Here is a 16,679-nt window from a genome sequence, read left to right as displayed (position 1 = left end):
CCTTCCTTGGCAAGGAAAGAAACGAGCCTCGTGAATCAGACTCGAGAAGGGACGACTGTGTTTGGTTTGTCCATTGGGGGGAGGGAATGTGCCAGAAGCCTCCCTCCTCGTGGAGACAGCACTTCAGGGTCCTCCTGACCACCTTTACCACCTGACCAATAATGAGGATACTGATACCCAACCACTAATTCTCCTGGAGAAGAAGCCAGGACTAGGCATGGCCTTGCAATCTGACCCCCACCCTAGCCCCCTACTTCCTAGCTTCAGCATTAAGGATTTCTCTGTGGAGGCTGGATGGTCAGTCAGTCCCACCGAGACTGGACATAGCTGCCTCGCTGAACAGATTAAAATAGAATGTGATCTCAAATAGGTCTCAGCCACCAGCTTGCTCCATCTTTACCATCACACGTCCAAGGTTGCTCTGCAGAGAGGGGACCAGCACAGGGCTCTGCTCACATCAGGGAGCTCTTTATCTCATGCCCCTGCTATCACACATGGAGTAATGAGCACCAAGGGCACCCAAGTCCCTCCAGGGCCCACAGCAGAGACTTTGGGAGCCTGAGTGAGGTTGGAAAGTTTCCACAGAGTCTGCAGGTCCCAGACTTGGGTCCCCAGAAGGGTCGGGGCCAGGAACAGTCCAGCTGGGAAGGCAGTATTAAAACATGGCAAGGTCTTTGCCAAGGACATACTAATAGCTCCTGTCTATCACCCAGGGAAGCGATGTCTGGGAAGAGATAATTGACTTCTTTTCTTGTATAGATGAAGTTTTAAAAGGCCATGTTTCCTGAGTGGCAGGCTTTGCCTTGGGACAGCAGCACCATATGGGAGGGAAATGCGCACTCAAGCTGTCACTCCATCACGGGGCTAGGGTCTAGCTTAAACCTGCAAGGTTATTTCCATCATTTGGGCCCCAAATTCCATCTGTCTTTATAGTTATTCCAGAAAAACCTAATGATCCCAAAGTTCCAGTCCATGAATTTCTGTTCCTTATATTTGCAGGTTTTTTTGAAAATGTGCTTATATATTTTGTCCATTTTTATCACCACACTAATAACAGATATGTAAAGGGTAAGCAATGAGTGACAGGAAATTCAGAAGGGTGAAGTGGTGTGCTCACTGTTACAGAGCAAGGCTGGACTTGGCCTCATTCTCTGGTTTTGAAGTGCTACCTAGACACCGTGCCTCAAGTCAGCCTCTGGAAGACATGAGGAGGCATTTCTCTGTGCCTCCCCACCTGACGCTAAGGGCCATGTGACTAAGCTAACTGCCTGTTAGACTCATCACTTGTCCTGGGCCTCTCCTGCAATGACCCCCTCTCTGCAGCTCACTGAGTGGCCAATCAAATTGCCCCCAAGCAGCTCCGTGCTTTCTGCTTAGTGAGTCTCTCCCATTTTCTCTTGTGCTTAGTAGGGCACCAGGCCAACCAGTTTGTCCTTCCTGTCACCTTCCAGCCTCACAGCTGGGCTCCCAGAGCCACCCAGGAGGGCCATCTATATCGCTATTCAGACTGCTGGAACTCCTGAAGCCTGTTAAAAGCATCTTGGTTTTCTAGCAATAGATTTTTGACCTGTCTTGCCCTAAGCACCTTATGTGGATGGGGACTTCACACACAGCATCTTCCCACATAATCAGCAGTCAATAACTGATTACAGATCGAAACCAGAGAGTGTTCCTAGGAAGACCACACTTGGGATGTGGACATAACACAGGAACACAAGGCTAGGAGCACCTAGGAGACATGCCGGCGGCGGCTGACAGAACACACACAAGAATGCCCCTGTGTGCTCCAACACCTCCCAGGGCTCTCCTCTTCCTACCGCACCCTACCATGCACACAGTGTGGCACTCTACATAGTACATAAGTCCCTCTGCATTTGTCAGGGCCCTTTCTGTTCTGAGAGATCAAAGCCCAATTCTAAGGGACGTAATCACAAGAAAATGACGTTGGTTGGCTTGCGGGCCTACCCACTAGCAAGAGGAGGATTGATGGAGCGGGGGAGTCACAGAGGGTTACCACATGCCTGGCTTCCTGAGGGTGGACCTAGGAGTCATGCATAGTCACAGGGAGGTTGACACCAGTGCCACACACGAGTAAGCAGGACGAGTCCGTCTACTGCCACCTCCGTGGGTAACCCCCCCTAGTAAGTGTGAAGGATTTTCCACAGGACTTCTCTAATTAGGATGGGGATAAAAGGAGAGGAGGTAATGTGGTCAGGAATGCCCACCCAGAACAAGTCATTTACAGGGACCCCTGCCCTCCACGTGAATATCATTTCCTTCTCATTCAGGAGCCAGAGATCGAGCTGCAGGGCCAGAGCTGCCCCGGATAACTCCCACCCAGGGCCAGAAATCACAGCGCTGCTGCTTCCTGTGCCTGTCTCACTGTGATTTGTTCTTGCTTCCCCTTTGTCAACACGGGATTTCCCCCACTCAGAGAGGTTGATGCAAACCAGCCGCGTTTCCTGGAAACCCCCTGAAAACCCGGGGCAAGCTGAGCTCCCCGGTGATGAAACCTAGGTTGACAGACGCAGGAACTGCATTTGTCTATGCTTGGCAGGGAGCATTGCGGTTCACAGCCGATGGGTTCCTGTTGGCTGTGTGTGTGTGAGGGATGCATTTACCATCGCTATCCATTCAGGCAGTGTTCATAACAACAGATCAGGATATGCTGGAGGCCCATGGAAACTGTCGCTGCTTTTTTCCGCTTCTCCACCTAACATTGTATACACAGAGGGCTCCTGAGCCTGGGGGAACCGGATAAGGCCTGCGCAGACGTATAGGCCTCGCCAGGGTCCAGATCAGTTCAAGTTTGCCAAAGGTCCCCTCCAATAACAGCGTCACCCACCTCCTACTGCACAGTGGGAAGCCAAGCCTCAGAAAGGTTAAGTGAGGGGCTGGAGAGATGGCTCAGCAGTTAGGAGCACTGGCTGCTCCTGCAGAGGATCTAGGTTTGATTCCCAGCACCTGCATGGCAGCTCATCACCATCTGTACTTCCGGGCCCAGGGGGATCGATCCTAAGCCCTCTTCTGGCCTCAGAGGTTACCAGACACTCATGTGGAAGCAAAGCAAAACACCCATCCACATAAAAATAAATAAAATTTAGGAAAATGTTTGTCGATCAGGTATAGTTTAGAGCAGTGGTTCTTAGCCTTCCTCATGCTGTGACCCTTTACAGTCCCTCATGTTGTGGTGACCCCGCCCCCACCATAAAATTATTTTTGTTGCTACTTCAGAACTAATTTTGCTACTATTATGAATCTTAAATATTTTTGGAGACAGAGGTTTGTCAAAGGGGTCATGACCCACAGGTTGAGAACCACTAGTCTAGATAGACACTGCAGCTGCCTGGTTGTCCCCACAGAGATGTCCTCTGTTGGGAAAGTCACTTACTTTTTCCAAGCCCCAGGAGGCTAGGAAAATTGAATTGCCGCACACAACTGTGCTGTACATACAGTAAGCGCTGCATAAAAGAACTCGTGATTATCCCATTACACGCTACAGAAAGTGATTTGCCTTGGACACACAGCAGACTGTAGACACAGCAGCTTTTCTAAACAGCCCTGGGAAAGCTGGCTTCCCTTTCCCACCAGGGTCAGGCTCCTCACCCCTCCAGCCCCCCAGCCTGGGCCAAGGACCAGGGCACAAGATCCTCACGGGGAAGGTCAGCTGGGAGCTTTGGGCACATTTGCCCTCATTGGCCTACATTAGATGGGCTGATGGCTATTTGGGAAAAAAAAAAAAATAGCAGCATTCTTCATGTATTTTCCCCATCAAAACGTGTCTGTTTCGTCCGCTTGTCAAGAGCCTCCATGAGTCATTTAGCAAGAACAAAGGCGCCTCAGTCTGCAACTTCCGTGGGGACCCAGCTTAAATAGTGTGGGCGCACAGGGTCTTCGAGATCTGAAAACATGCCTGGGAAGCGCCCCGAGCACCTGAGACCAGCCGCTGTCCTGACAGCCGGTTACCAACGCCAAGTCCAAACGCCCGGCATCCTTTACTCACAGGTGTTGTCTGGCAGAGAAGCAGTTTAAAGGACTCAACTAGTTCTGTCAGCTAAGACATCAGGTGCTTCCCCAGGCTAGCCCGCTGCTGGAGCGGCAGGCTCTCAGGAGTTAGTCCGGTCCCCACCGTTTGGAGGAGCAACTCTCCAGCTCGGGCCCACAAGAGATTAACGCAGACACCTAAGGCAGATGGGATGGCAGGAGAGAGAGAGAGAGTGAACTGCAGCCAGTCCCTGGAGCCTCTGACACCCTCGCCCTGTGTATCTCCACCAGGCCTCCAGTTGTGGGGTCCCGCGTAGACCCGTCCCACCCTCCAGGCAATCATGCATCAGAGGGGAGAGCCCAGAGGTCAAGTGTACAAGCCGGGTGCAGGCTTGCCTCGCCTACCTTGTGATCAGACCCAGTTGTTTCACTTTTCATCCGCCTCGGGGTGGTTCTGGGGGTGAAAGGGACTCATGCATGGAAAGCACAGACCCTCATCGACCACAGAATAAGCCCAGAGCGGAGGCTACATGCTGTTCTCAAGAGTGAGCAAGCCCTGTCCTGGCTGCCACTCCCCAACCCGACCCCCACCCCCTACCCCCGCCACTGAATTCCTTCCTCGTGTTCTCAGCAATTCCAACCCATCCTCTGCTCCCTAAATTCACGTGCTTGCTGCCTAGTTTATGTCAAGTTGACGAAAGCTGGAGTCATCTGAAAGGAGGGAAACTCAATTGAGAAAAGGCCTCCATAAGATCCAGCTGTAAGGCATTTTCTTAATTAGTGATTGATGGGGAGGGGCCAGCCCATTATGGGTGGTGCCACCCCGGGCTGGTGGTCCTGGGTTCTATAAGAAAGTAGGCTGAGCAAGCCATGGGGAGCAAGCCAGTAAGGAGCACCCCTCCACGGCCTCTGCATCAGCTCCTGCCTCCAGGTTCCTGCCCTGTTTGAGTTCCTGTCCTGACTTCCTGACCTCTTTTGGTGAGGTGGAAACATGAGCTGAATAAACCCTTTCCTCCCCAGCTTGCTTTGGTCATGGCGTTTCATCACAGCAGTAGCGGCCCTAACCAGGACAACGTGTGACCCCCAACTCCCTAAAATGCTCAGGACAAGAACATAAGCTTCTGCGCATAGCTAACCATACTTTCCATGCTCTGACTCCCTTGCTCATTCATTCATTCATTCACTTATGCATTTGTTCACAACACTATAGAGCATGGTGAGACCATTGTGTTCCAGGCCCTATGTTCATCCAAGGCAACAGAGCTACACAAAGTCCCTATCTCAGCCCCACAGAGCAGAGGTGACATATTCTAAAGGATGGGATCAGGAGGGAGCAGGGTGGTGATAGGCAAAAGTGACCCGGATGGAGGCTGAGCCAGGATCCCAGGGGCCTCCTAGAGCATCCTACAGTCCTAGGGATCCCATTGACTCCCTCAGTCTTCCATATCTCAGCCAGGGCAAAAGCACTGTTCCCCACATAACCTGTGCTGTCTCCACAGTCAGGCATCTTCCCTGCTGACTCTCACCGGCTCTTCCAGCCTCTCTGGCCCCTGCGGGCTCCCCCACACCATGATCCTCTGAAGCTCGCGCCGCCCACCCGCGCCTTTCACTGCTCGCCTCCTCGTTTATGTTTTCCTTGGTCCCTTGTCTGTCTCCACCAGACTGTGAAGTCCCTTGGGGGAAGCGACTGTCTCATTGGTGTCTGGGTCCTGGGAGCTGCACAGGCCGTTGTGAGGAGTATTCTGTTCTCAGGAATCATCGGCCCAATGGAAGGGTGGTCTAAGGGCAACATGCTGTTCACCTGCTGGTTATCCAATTTGTTCTGGCTACATATACTCTTTCTCCCCCTGCCCTCCCGCATGTAAAAGCAAAGAGCCTTTATTTTCAAGCTCTGGGGCTTGGTCTCTCTGTCTGTCTAACACAGTGATAAGAGCAGAGAGCCTACATATACTCTTAAAGAGCAATTAAACCCAGCCTTGGACTCAGTTTCTGTTAATTTCTCTGGATCCCTCTTGAGAAATGTAGCTTGCTGTGGGGGTTGCTCGACCAGTGTAATATTAAAATTCTTCAGCAGTTGGGAGCTGTCTGAGTTAGGGTTGCTACTGCTGTGAAGAGACACCATGACCATGGCAACTCTTGTAAAGGAAAACATGGGCTGGAGAGATGGCTCAGCCGTTAAAAGCCAGGTTCACAACCAAAAATAAAGGAAAAACATTCAATGGGGGCAGTTTACATTTTCAGAGGTTCAGTCCATTATCACCATGGTGTGACATGGTGTTGTGTACACAGACATGATGCTAGAGAAGGAGCTGAGAGTACTCCATCTTGACTTGAAGGCAACAGGAAGTGGTCTGGCTCACTGGGTGACGCTTGAGCATAGGAGGCCTCAGAGCCCACCCCCACAGTGACACACTTCCTCCAGCAAAGTCACACCTACTCCAACAAGGCCATACCTCCCATTAGTGTCACTCCCTTTGGGGGCCCCTTTTATTTATTTATTTTTTTTATTTTAAACCACCACAGTAGGCCTAGGCACCACCACCACCCGGCAAACCTGCTCTTAAACATTCATTTTAACTTCAAATGTACACTTGCTCATCTGCTCAGTGCATTATCACAGCAGGAGAAAATTAACTAAAATGACACTGTCTTCTTCTGGTGAGTAGTCGTAGCCCCGGCTCTCCGTTTGACACTCCAGACTGCAAACAGTCGAGGACCGCTTCCTTCCCATCCCTACAAGGGAATCTCCTCTGCTGACAACACTCAGATGACTCGCATGAGTAAGTTTAATTTGACATTAAAACAAATTTGTAAGAACAGGAGAGGGCTGGCGCCGTGGCTCAGCAGTTAAAGAGAACATTTTGCCCTTGGAAAGAGCCGGGTTCGATTCCCAGCACTCACACGGCAGCTCACAACTGCCTGTCACTCCAGCTCCAGGGGACCAGATGAGCTCTTCTGGCCTCCACAGGCATCGGGCACACATGTGATGATGCACATACATTCAGGCAAAACACTCAAACACGTAAAGAGATCTTTTTTCTTAACAAAAGAAGAGAAAGGGAATTAGCAGTTTCTATCTCGGATCTGTGACCCCATTTTGCAGTGAGGAAACAGACTCTGGGAAGATCCATGGCTCAGCCAGGGTCCAAATGTCAACTAGCTGCCATGCCTGACCCCAGGCAGAGGATGCACTGGGGTCCTGCTGAGTCACATGCCTCTGGGGCTGGGCCGGGTGGGGTGGGGGGGAGCGTCTGCATGACCTTGGCTCTGAAGTCCACCCTCCCCAGTGCTGAATTAAGAGCTCCAAGATGGATCTAGGTTCCATTATCCATGGCAGGTTTTTAATTAGTTTCCATTTTTGAAAAATGCTCATGGCAGTTTGGATCATTATAGTGACATAATTCTTCAGAGCGCTTCCTTTTTAAAGGAAGGCTTGTCGAAGGAAAGGGCCTGCCAAGATGGGTCTCCATGTTATCAGCAGAGGAGAGTCCCTTGTAGCGATGGGAAGGAAGTGGCCCTCCACTGTGAGCAATCTGGGGTGTCAAATGGGGAAACGGTGTCACGACCTCCTGAGGGAAGAACGCGGTTGTCTTAGTTACTTGTCTGTTGCTGTGATAAAACACTGACCAAAAACAATTCAGGGAGGCAAGGGTTCATTTCAGTTCACAGTCTGTCGTCCCTCTTGAAGGGACATCAGGGTGGGAACTCAAGGCAGGAACCCGGGGGAGGAACTGACGTGGAGGCCTTGGAGGGGTGCTGCTTACTGGCTTGCTCACCCTGGCTTGCTCATTTTGCACTCAAGGACCACACACCCCACCTGGGGTTGGCACTGTGGGCCCTTCTAGACCAATCAATCAAGAAAATGCCCTACAGATTTGCCACAGGCAATCTGACGGAGACACTTTCTCAGTTGAGATCCCCCCTTCCCAGATAACTCTAGTTTATGCCAAGTTGATTTAAAAAAAAATCAACCATAACAATTGACCCTTGTCAACTTGACACATCAATACATTACTATTCCATAATTCTTCCTTTCTTGTTTATCCCCAATATTTCATCTTAATATCAATATCACAATATAAAACATAAATAACTTTAAAGGTCCCACTGTCTTGTCAAATTTTCAACGAAGTCTCTATAAAAAAATCCAGACGTCTTTTAAAAAGGTCAGAGTCTTTTAACTGTGGACTCCTATGAAATAAAAAAAAATAAGTTAATATTTTCTTATTTCAAGAGGGAAGAACCAGGGCACAGTCATAATCTGAACAAAGCCAAACCACACTCCATCCGACCATACAAATGACTGAGTCCCCAATGCCTGAGACATGATGCTCGCAGGCCTCCCGAGAGTCAAGCAGCTTCACTTCTCTGTTCCGCCATTTATAGCGCACGTCACTCAACTCTCAGGCTCAGGCGAGCTCCTCCACAGCCACCACTAACCTGAGCAGCAGCGGTCCCACCACCCAGCCAACTCCAATATACTCCACAGGCTGCACCTTTACCAGTAGCCTCCTAGTCCCTTCAGGGACCTTGCCCCAGCCACAGGGTGCCAAGCTTCAGCCTCCCTCCATGACCCCTTCCGATCTTGGGGTTTCCCTACAGCTAGTTGCTGCATCTTTACCCATGACCTCTTCTGGCCCCTAATGATGCCGAGTCTCAGCTGCTCTCTGTGACCCCTTTGTGTCTTCCAAAACTGTTTGACATGAGAGACTCTTATACATTGCCAAGTTTGGCTACCAGCATGAGATGTAGCCTTGGCTCCCTCTGGACCACAGTTTTGGTGTGCTGGCCTTAAGGAAACATTCCCAGATGTCACCTCAATGATGTTGATCTCTTCTTAATCACCACTAATTTCTCAGTTTCCTCCACATGTCATACTACATGCATGGATACACACACTTACACACGCACTATTGCTACTACTACTACTAATAAAATAATTTTTAAAAAAGACAGGAGGATCAGAAGTTCAAGGTCATCTTTGACTAAATTGGGAATTCTTTTTTTTTTTTTTTTTTTCTGGAGCTGAGGACCGAACCCAGGGCCTTGCGCTTGCTAGGCAAGTGCTCTACCACTGAGCTAAATCCCCAACCCCTAAATTGGGAATTCAAGGCCAGTCTGGGATACATGAGAACCTGTCTCAAAAAGGGGGTACATGGGGGAGGGGAGAATTAATTATGAAATATATACATATTTTTTTGAGACAGGGTTTCTCTGTGTAGCCTTGGCTGACTTGGAACTCACTTTGTAAACCAAGCTGGCCTCAAACTCACAGAGATCCGCCTGCCTCTGCCTCCTGAGTGCTGGGATTAAAGGCGTGCGCCACTACGCCTGGCATGAAGTACTTCTCGTGTGGCTTTGATCCAGTGAAGAGGAACTGAGAAGTCGCACAAGTTAGGGCTGGCAAAGCCATGCCCTCTTCTGCCTGCCACCTGCCTTTCCTGCCCCAACTGTAGAAAACCTTCAACTCAGAGGACTAAGACCAACAACCGGGGAAGGCAGATGAGGCACTGAGTCCTAGTCACCTTTTTCCTTCCTAACCCCCCCTACCGGTAGCTTATTAAAACAATGCACAGCTGAAGCTTGGCACTGAGGCTTGTCGCTGCCATCCCAGGCTTCCTGCACTCGGGGCTAGCACCTGGAAGTTATTTAACATCCCGTGTCACCCAGAGAAGAGCCATGTGGAAGCGCCAAACCCTAGTACTTCAGCGTGTAGCCTTATTTAGAAATGAGATCTTGGCTGAAGTGAGCGCCACACATCTGCTCCAACAGCACCTGTGTCCTAAGAAGAGACATTTGCCTTTCTTCTTTTTCAATTTCAGTTTGGTTTAAAAGCTACACAAGCAAGGACATTTAAAAATCAGTTTTGTATGTATGTGTGAGTATGGTGTGTGTGTGTGTGTGTGTGTGTGTGTGTGTGTGTGTGTGTGTGTGTGTGAAGGGTCTCTCACTGAACTTGGAGCTAGGCTGGTGGCCAGCATCCCCAGTGATTGATCCTCCTGTCTCCAACCACCACAGTACTAGATTTACAGGGGCTTGTAGCCACCCCTGGCTTCTTATGCCGGTGCTGGGATAAGAACCCAGGTCCTTAAGCTGTCACAGCAAATGCTTTTATCTCCCATGTCATCACTCCAGCCTGCAAGGACATTTGTTTCATTATAAGAAGAGAAATTTGGACACAGAAGCAAGTATGCATAGAAGGAGGAAGACACAGGAAGATGGCTACCCACAAGCCAGGGACAGAGGCGGGGGACGGTTCGGTCTCTGAGCCTCAGAGGGAACCAGCCCCATCAACACCTTGATCTCAGCTTTTAGCATCTTGAATGTCAAGATGACCAATTTCCAGGTGAGCCACCCTGTTCAGTGTTACCTTTTTTTTACGCTAGCCCCAGGAAGTGAAGAAGACATTGATGGATGGTGCAGCCACCTTAAACAACTGCTGTTATTGGATGTGCTGTTTTAGGATACAGAGCCTCATGTATCCTCGGCTGGCCTGAAGATGAAGATAATCTTGGACTTCTCACCCTACGGCCTCCAAGTGCTAGCATTACAGCATTACCCATTTTTACGTGCTGCCGGAACCCAGGGCTAAGCAATGAGGACACCTATGTCTAGCCATTTCCTACAAGTGTGGCTAGCTGGGAAGCCAAGGTGAGAACAGGTCCTGACTCACAATCCAGAGCTCAGCGCCAAAATGGATCAATCCCTACTTACCAATGTCTCTGCAGTGGTAATAACAATTTTCAACTTGATGGAGTCTAGAACTGCCTAGACGATAAACCTCTGGACACATCTGTGAGGGAATTCTGGATTGCGCTAATCCAAAAGGAAAGACTCACCCTAAGTGTGGGTAACACCCTTCCATAGGTTGGGGTCCTGGTCTGCATGAAAAGGAGAGAGCAGCCAGCGGTGATGGCGCACGCCTTGAGTCCCAGCACCAGGGAGGCAGAGCCAGGCGGATCTCTGTGAGTTCGAGGCCAGCCGAGTTCTAGGACAGCCAGGGCTCTGTTGACAAAAAGGAGAAAACAGCCTGAGCTCCGGCGGCACTCTCAGAGCTCTCCCTCTGCTTCCTGACTGGCTGCAGACGGATTTCGATCTGAGCAGATTCGTGGGTAACTAAACAGTCTTGGTCAAGGTTCAGCCCGTGGTTGACCCCGCCTTGTTTCATCCTAACACATCCCCCCTTCCCCATGTCTGTCCTGCAAGCTGTCGGTGGTGCTGGAGACAGACTCCTTCTCTGGCTAGTGTCAGGGTCCCAGCCCTTTCCTTTTCCCAGCGTGAGGTTCCTGGCGGAAATTCCAGGTCCTTGGGGTCCATTGTCACAGTGCTCTGATAACTGAAGGGAGGGCTCAAGTGTCTGCCTTTAGAATAACTTGGGGCCCGCCAGGGTGGCCACAGCTTCTTCCTGCTGTCTGATCTGATGGCCTCGCAGGAGTTTGCACCCCCAACTCGTCCTATCTACATAAGAAACTCTGTGCTTTTCTAGTGGGGTGCCGAGTGATGGCCATGGGGTTCCTTCTCAGAACAATGCTCCTTGTCTTCCAGATTCTCCATGCCCACCCCAATGAGTCTATAGCTCTTGAGTAAGTCACTTGGCTCTCACTGAAAGCTGCTTCAGGCTTACACTGAGGACTGAAATTCACTGTTGAGACCAGGGCTCCCGACCTTCAGCTCCCAGAGGCATTGATTGCTTCAGGAACCATGCAGGAATCCAGGTGCCACACCCCAGTACTGTGATGCCAGTGTCCTGGGGTCAGGTCTAAGGAGCTGCATTCCAGGAGCCCCAGCCTCAGGCACACTGCTGCCTCTCTTCCAGTTTGGGCCACTGAGATTGACAAGGCTCAGAGGCCAGGAGATGATTTGAAGACCCAGAACCCTGCCTAGGAGCATGCTCTTCAGGCTGGCTGGTCCCAGGAAGGATACCTTTCCCCCCTGCCCTTTCTCAGACTTCACACCGAGCAGGCCCTTTATCCCAAGAAAGCAGAATCCTAATTTGGCTGACGGACTAGAAAGGGAGTTTCCTTGTGGGCTCTGGGTGACTCCCAGACTCTCCAGAGGGACAAAGACTGAATAGGGGCTCCACAGCCAGAACCGCATGCATGCTCACTATACGGTGATGCTGTCCGATCAGGACCTTCTACTCGGCTATGGCTTCTGGACCTGCTACAATGGTACAGGGGAGGAGGTTAGATCTTTCTGCTGACGGCTGCCACCCTAGAGAGGGTTCTCTTGTCCTTTTCACATAAAAACCCAGTTCAGGACCAGGGCCAGGACCTAGGCGTTGTGCGGGGAGGCTGGGAGAGTGCTTCTGGCATTTCAGCGTCTAAAAGCAGAAGGGTCTTTGCTTGTAGGAAGACTGGGGTGTGAGCAGATACAGGTACAGGAAGTTCTGCTTCATAGGGCCAAAAGAAAGCCTGGCAATAACCCTGTCGCCTCCCATGACAGCAGAATCTACCTTCCAAAGGCCAGGCCTCCACGCTGTGTGTGATCACACCATCCCAGACAAAGACTTAACACTTTGATTGTGCCTCAAGGAAACCCAGGACAAGTCGCCCTCAGTACCTCCCAGCTCTCCCAGCATCACTCAACACCTGTGGCCCCTCCCCTAACTTCTCGCCCCGCCCCTAATATAAATCCCTCCTTCCCGGGGGCGGGGCCTCTACTTCCCCTTCCCGCAGCCTGATCCCTATATAACTCAGCCTTTTGGAGACCCTCTCTTGGCCCCGGCTGCCTCTCTCGGTCAGCGGCTCCTCTGGTGCTCTCCCTCCCCGTCTCTCCTCCGATGATCTGGTTTAGTCTGCTGGCCATGTTCCGCTGGGCTCTTTCCTCTGCTGCTTTCTCCCTTATCTCTACAATAAAAAAACTTCTCCATACTTAAGGCGTCGTCGTGTCCTCCTTCTTTTATTTAATTTCTTTCATTCAGATTGTGAAATTGATTTTCACCCGTGAAGCCATATTAGAATCACCCCAAAGACTTAAAAACTCCCAGCGTAAGTGGATTGGATCAGACTCTCTCGGAGGTGGGGCCTGCACAGCGGGATGCCGTCATCTTTCGCATTTTGTTTATGTGTTTGTATAGGAGGGTGGAGTGCATTTTCCGAGGGTAACGAGCGAGGTCAGTCCCCTCCTTCCACCACGTGAGTCCTGAGGGTCAGACTTAGATCATTAAAATTTGGCAACCAGCGCCTTTACCCACTGAGCCATCTGGCCAACTCCACATCAATATTCTTAAACATTCTACACAATTGAGGCTGGGTGTTGGTGGTGCACGCCTTTAATCCCAGCACTCAGGAAGCAGAGGCAGTCTGATCTCTGAGTTCGAGGTCAGCCTGGTCTACAGAGTGACTTCCAGGACAGCCTGAGGGCTACACAGAGAAACCCTCTCCTGAAAAACTAAAACCAAAACAATCAATCTACTCAGTTGATCTTAGCTTGCATCAGGGCCGGGAACCATTGCCTCACAGTGTGAAAAGTTATACTCATGGTGTGCCCCTGGAAGAAGGGTTAGAATACTGTGGGACTAGGCAGCAGTGGTCCTGAGCTAGGGAGAAGGAGGCAGCCAGGGAGGAGGCCTAAGAGGGGCCATTGCCCTCCTCTGCCTGAGCCCCAGGTCAGAACAGGAACTCAGGGAAAGCATTTGATCTCTGTTCAGATAGCTGGATCTGACTGAGCTAATGGTGTTGACTAAGTCCCCGAGGTACAAGGAACAGCCTAAGGTTTCCCTTGTCTGATTGAAACAGGTTCAGTCTGGATACTCAAATCAGGGATGGAAAGTCCATGTGGCCTGAAGGAAACATGTGTTTTGGACCTTGAAAGTGGTGGCCAGATAGATTGGACAGATAGGCTGGGTCAGCATACCACAGTCGCACGTCCTGGGAATCCCACATCCCTCGCTCTTTGGTCTGTGATGCTGTGGTGAGTCACGATCCCCTGTCTGGGTGCCCGCACGCTCACCTGTAAAACAAGATGAATACTCTCAGCTCTTTGAGGAGGAATGTTCTGGTTAGCGGTTTTGTCAACTTGACATTAGTCAGTCATCTGAGAAGGGAGCGCTTCAGTTGAGAAAAAGCCTCTATCCGATGGCCTGTAGGCAAGACTGGGGGACATTTTGTTGATTAATGACTGATATGGGAGGGCCCAGCCCACTGTGGTTCTGGGTTGTATAAAAAGAAGCTACCTTAAGACCTGGAGGGATGGCTCAGTGGTTGATAGCAATGGCTGCCCTTCCAGAGGACCTGGATTCAATTCCCAGAAAACACGTGGTGACTCACAACCATCCATAGTTCCACTCCCATGGGACCTGGTGCCCCCTTCTGGCCTCTTCGGGCACAGCATACACATCATAGGCAGATGTATGCAGGCAAAACATCCATCAATACACAAAAATAAAAATAAATCTTTTAAAAAAAAGTGTCAGGCGTTGGTGACACACCCTTTTCATCCCAGCACTCGGGAGGCAGAGGCAGGTGGATCTCTGTGAGTTTGAGGCCAGCCTGGTCTACAGAGCGAGTGCCAGGACAGCCAGGGCTACACAGAGAAACCCTGTCTCGGAAAACAAACCAACAAACAGACAAACTAGCTGAAGAGCAACCCGGTAAGCAGCACTCCTCCGTGGTCTCTGCGTCAGTTTCTGCCCTATTTGGGCTCCTGCCTTCTTTTTCTTCATGATCAACTGCAGACTGCACGATGAAACAAACCCTTTCCTCCCCAGGTTGCTTTTAATCATAGCATTCACTGCGGCAATAAAAAGCAAAGTAGGTCAGCAAGCCAGAATGTCGTAGTCATTGGCGTTTGGGAACCCTGAAGACCTGTGTACAGTTAATACTGCAGGGAGGGTTATCCTCTGCAGACCCACATGTGGCCAAGTGGATGTGCCGAGGATGCTGGCCAGCTCAAGGCAACTAGATGCGTCCCTCACATCCCAAAACTAAAATCGTCTCCAGGGAGATCAGTGAGAGCTCTAAGGGGGGAAATGGGGAATCAGATCAACAGAGATTGCCTAATTTTATCATGAATCAACTGAGAAAGGTCTTTTTGAGCCTGTCCTGGATCTCACTCTGTAGAACAGGCTGGCCTCGAACTCACAGAGATCCATCTGCCTCTGCCTCCGGAGTGCTGGGATTAAAGGCATGCGCCACCACTGCCCAGTGTGAGAAAGGTCTTGGACTGGCAGGACTTCACTCCCTGCACTTCAGAGGAATGCATGCTGAAGACAAAAAGTTGAGTCTAGCTGGAAAACTAAGAAAGGTATGTTCTGCACACCTGAGCTTAAAAACAAGCTTCCTCGGGGCAAGAGAGACATCTCAAGTAAAGCATTTGTTCCTTTTGCAGAGGACCCAGGTTTGATTCCCAGCACCTACATGGTGGCTCACAATCATGGGTAACTCGGGTTCTGTGGCTTTGGTGCCCTCTTCTGACCTCCACAGGCACCAGACACACAAGCACTGCGTATAGACACATACAGGCAGACCCACTCATACACAGAAAATCAAATAAACAAATCTACACAACAGACAAGCCTTCCCCTCCAGTTCGGCTGCACTGTACACATGCAGGAGCCTTTCTTGGGTCACCGCAAACACAAGCACCCCACAGGGTGTGTTTTGCTTTTATGTTCCTTGGGAGGCAAAGCTAACCACGAGGAAGCCTTGAACTCTTAACCTGCTCACATTCTTGACCCGGAAGCCTTGAACTCTTAACCTGCTCACATTCTTGACCTGAAATATGGCTTCTCGGAGGTTTGTGGATAGAATTCAGAGGAATTTGAGCATCTCACTGATGATCTATCACAGCAGTCTTAGACTACTGTGGTTTTGACATGGAAATGTGGCCTAGATGGTTCATAGATAATAATGGTCATATTATCGTTGTTGTAGATGTCTCAGGATCACCTTTTTTTAGAGCGAGGTTGAGGGGGCAGCAGCTAAAGTATCCCGAGCATAGGGATCTGAGTTGGAACCCCCAGAACCCACATAAAGCTGGTCATGGTAACACATACCTGCAATCCCAGTGTTCCTACCGTGAGATGATCAGTAGAGTTCGGGCACTCCCGGCAAGCTCCCTGAGCCAGCCAGCCTGGTATATACAGCAGTGGATGATGAAGTAGGTAAGGACAGACACCCACAGCTGTCCTCTGCAGGCCCTGCACACACACGTGGGCACACATGCATGTAGACAAACACTCATACACAGAAGATAACAGTAGTTAAATAAAAACCATAACAAGGAGAGCACAGACAGTGGTCCACTTGATTTGTATTACTGTTCTAGCGGAATCACATTTTTAAAATAAATGTATCTTTTTTTTTTTTTTGATAGGGTCTCACTGTGTAGTTCTGGCTAGCCTGGATCTCCCTATGAAGACCAGATCGGACTGGAACTCACAGAGATCTGCCTGCCTCTGCCTCCTGAGTGCTGGGATTAAAGGCACGTGTAAGTTATTTAACCATTTTCCTATGGTCACTTTATACTATATCAGTGGTCGTATACACATGTGTGGTAGTTTGAAAGAAAATGGCTCCCAAAGGGATTGGCACTATTAGGAGGTGTGGCCTTGTTGGAGGAAGTGTGTCACTATGGGGGCGGGCTTTGAGATCTCTTTTGCCCAAGCTTCCCTCAGTGTGACAGTCGACTTCCTGCTGCTTGTAAGATGCAGCACTCTCAGCTCCAGCACCACGTCTGCCCGCACGCTGCCA

Source organism: Peromyscus californicus, unplaced genomic scaffold, assembly GCF_007827085.1.
Source record: "Peromyscus californicus insignis strain IS unplaced genomic scaffold, ASM782708v3 Scaffold_1__1_contigs__length_55948999, whole genome shotgun sequence".
In the NCBI taxonomy this organism is placed as follows: Eukaryota; Metazoa; Chordata; class Mammalia; order Rodentia; family Cricetidae; genus Peromyscus; species Peromyscus californicus.
The sequence above is the reverse complement of the archived record's forward strand: the minus strand, read 5'-3'. Positions refer to the sequence as shown.